Consider the following 3911-nt stretch of genomic DNA (forward strand, 5'->3'; position numbering starts at 1 on the left):
ATATATGGGTGTGTGTATATGGTATCTATGTATATCATATATTATATAGCCGTTTATATCAGATAATATTTAAGATGAGTTGCATTTTAATCAGCTATCCTTCTGTTTTCCGCTGGATGTAGGCACTAATGTCTGTTTAACCTAATTTCGCAAGAAATACTTATCTGTGAACCGCTGTGAGGTCTCTGGAGTTTTTTGTATAGATTCTGCGTATAAAAGAGTAATAGTGGAAGTAGGTGTAATAATAGAAATGGTGGTTGTTAGCCGGTAGTTGGAGGTAGCAGCCATGAGGGTGTAGAGGAGAAAGAAGAAGAAGAAGAAGAAGAAGAAGAAGAAGAAGAAGAAGAAGAAGAAGAAGAAGAAGAAGAAGAAGAAGAAGAAGAACATATTGCGTATGAAGGAAAGGAGGGGGGCGAGTGAAGGAAAAGAATACGGAATGATTGGAGTGAGGTTTATTGAGTGAGGTGCAGACGGAGGAGAGGAAGACGATTGTGGAGAGATGATTTTACGGATAAGAAAGAGGAGGGAGTTTAGAAGAAGAAGAAGACATGTGAACGGGTAAAGGGTGAACAAAACGAAGAAAAGGGAGACGGAGAAGGAAGGAGAGGAGAAGAGGAAGAAGAAGAAGAAGAAGAAGAAGAATCAGCTGATGGTGATGAAGAGAAGGAAGAAGATACTGATGTCGACGGCAACGAAGTTCATAAAGCAAATCGTCATTGTCTTGATCCTGTATTATTTCATGAAAATGGCGAGTTACCCCACGGCCCAAAAGTTTCATCATTCCATGTCTTTTGGGGTTCATCCCCATCATGAATACCTTTCATACCTTCAGCTCTCACCTTCATCTTCTATGTTTTCTGATATAACCTTACCTACACAAGCGTCAATTCATACCCTCCTCTTTTTCTTTCATTTTCAATTATGGTTTCACCTTCCAGACTTTCTCTCCATCATCTTCAAACACTTTCAGCTCTCACCTTCCATACATTCAGCTCTCAACGTCCATACATTTAGCTCTCACCTTCCATATATTCAGCTCTCACCTTCCATACTTTCAGATGTATCTAAAACATAATCAAGGTTACAGAAGCATCGCTGAAAAGATGTGGGCGAGTTCAAGGCCTTCTTTCAGGGAAACACGTAACCACAAATGAGGCAGAAGAGAGGACGAGGACGCATAAAAGTAGCTTGGAGCGGGATACTGAGAGCAAGCTGAGAAAATTCAGGCGATCAACTGGAGAGAAATAGAAAAATAAAAACTGCCCAGTGTTGTGAACTGTGGATAAAAGTCGCCGATAGCTTATCGTTCACAAGGGGCAAAGTGCTTAAACAAGTATAGTACTGAAGTGGGTAGCATCAATTTATCTTCCTCTAAATGTGTTTTTTTGTACCTGAAGTAGAGGTCAATATGTAGCCACGTAAATTTACAATCTGTCGTCGTGCAAAACTTATGTCGACCGTGACATTCATCCTTCAAGATTCAATACCACACACCACACACACGCACTGGCAGAAATTGTGTTGATGGTGTCGTTACTCTTCCCATTCGTGCTTAACTGTGCAGACATTGCAAAAGTCATGTCATTACATTTGCTTGACTCTTCCCTGTATTTACTAGACATTGCTCACCTGTTAATTGGCAAAGGTGTTTGAAGGTCGATTCGCATACTTTTGATATATATTACAGGTCTCTATGTTCTAACGTATTAATCCTTCTGGCATTTTTAAAACAATAAGCATTCATTTTACGGCGAATGCATTTGTTATTTCTAGCATGTCGATTAGCCAGTACAGTTTCCCTTACAGACACGATAAGAAAATTAGTCATCGTCTGCTGCAATATTAAATCACTTCATAAGTTCACAAAATTGTATAATAATTTTGCGATGATTTTCATTGACGCAAGGGCCTTACTCAAAGACTTTCGTTGCATTTCGATTCATTCAGCACTCAATGATTCTCTATGCCATTGAATTTGTGGTTTATCTTCTTCTGAGGTCGACTTGTTCCTTTCAAATTCCCTGCATAGATATTACCCATAATGCACTTGTGATGATTTCATCGTGTATGATCTGCTCCTTTGAATGTTGACCTTCTTTTCCAATTCACAAATTAATATTTGAAATTGGAAAATAATGGATACGTTTGAAGTGAGAGAAAGATGAAAAGCGAAAATGTGCGGGTAGAACTGCTACAGATTCCCTTCAAAGCAACCGTGTATAAAGTTTCCAATTTATAACAAATGTATGCGTTCTTCTGCTAGAAGGTTTCTGTATTGATTTCTGTTTATATATATTATTAGCCCTTGTGAGAAAAAGAAGGTCAGATCACCTCTTGGTTAGATGTAAACAATCTATAGAATAATGTCGCCTTTCAGTATAACAACACAGTTGAAGAGAATATTGTTGCAGAGAATATAGACTTGGTGAATTAATTATTGGAAGCGTGCTTATTGTTGTCCTAAAGGAAGTATGTTATTAATACGACACATTGTTAGTGATGTTTTGTTTAGCCCCAGATCAGCCATGACCGAGAAAGGGCAACAATGAATGGCTTCCCACTCGTTAACATCCCTTTGCTTTGTTTATCTGGAACTAACTATAGAAAGTGTCTTTTGTTTTGAAGAGCCAGCGGTGGAGGGGCATGACTTCAGGGATACATGGGTTCAATTTCTACATGTTAGAGCCAAACAACAGTCACAGACTTCACTTGTTTGAAACCAGTCATTTATACTACGGCGCTTAAACTCCTATATCCCTTATCTACATCGGTAGAGTCGTACAGAACGTCATGGCAAGTTCGATTTTGCAATCAATCATTTCAGACTGAATTAAATCATAAAAATCAAAGGTAGAAACGTTTGCGTTGCGTTCTGAGTTTGAATACAGTCAGGTTCCATTTAGGTGGCAGACTTAATACTTAGTCTGTATACCGGCGGCACCTGGGACGTTGGGTGCTTCATCTAGAGAATAGTATTACAAGCATCAGATCTGTCATTTTGACGATAACTTCCTACCTCTCTCCATTCTATCATTCGCAGGGTACTGTAAACAGACATGCGCACTCTCTTTCTTTCTGATAAACGATTAAAGGAGCAAATTTAAATACAATTTCGTATTTCATTTCTGTTATTACGGACGAAATAGTTACAGCAACTATCAGCAAGATTTGAAAGAAGACATCATACGACGTACAAATGAGTGGAAATTTGCTACCACAGAATCAATCATTGCATTGGCTTGAAAAATAATGCTGTTCTATGAATATAACGGTTTAACAAAACACACACAGACACATACAAATACAAGCGCTCGCGTGCGCGCAGAATATCCGTTCAAACTGTGATTCTTTTTCTAGATTAAAATTTATGGTATTTTACGAGATTTCTTTTATTGGGAATACCAAGAGTAAGAAGAAGAGAGCGATAACAATTTCATATGCAAACGCACAGCATATTAATAACTTATTTGGTTTCCAGCATTCATTTAGAAAGATTACTAAATATTAAGTTAGAAAACGACAATATTCAAAGTGATAAGTTATAGACATGAAATTTCAAAAAATATGGAGTTTAATCCAGTCTAAGGAACGGAAGATCAGTGACACCAAGAAATTCATACGAGCAATAACAAGTACGTAGATAGATAAATAGATAGATAGATAGATAGATAGATAGATAGATAGATAGATAGATAGATAGATAGATAGATAGATAGATAGATAGATTGATAGACAGGCAGACAGATAGACAGATAGCTGGACATAAACACACATACCTATATATATAGGCGCAGGCGTGGCTGTGTGGTAAGAAACTTGCAGTACCACTTTGTCACACTTTGGGCAAGTGTCTTTTACCGAAGCCTTGTGAGTGGAAACTGAAAAGAAGCGCGTCGTATATATATATATAT

This window comes from Octopus bimaculoides, chromosome 19 (assembly GCF_001194135.2).
Source record: "Octopus bimaculoides isolate UCB-OBI-ISO-001 chromosome 19, ASM119413v2, whole genome shotgun sequence".
NCBI lineage: Eukaryota > Metazoa > Mollusca > Cephalopoda > Octopoda > Octopodidae > Octopus > Octopus bimaculoides.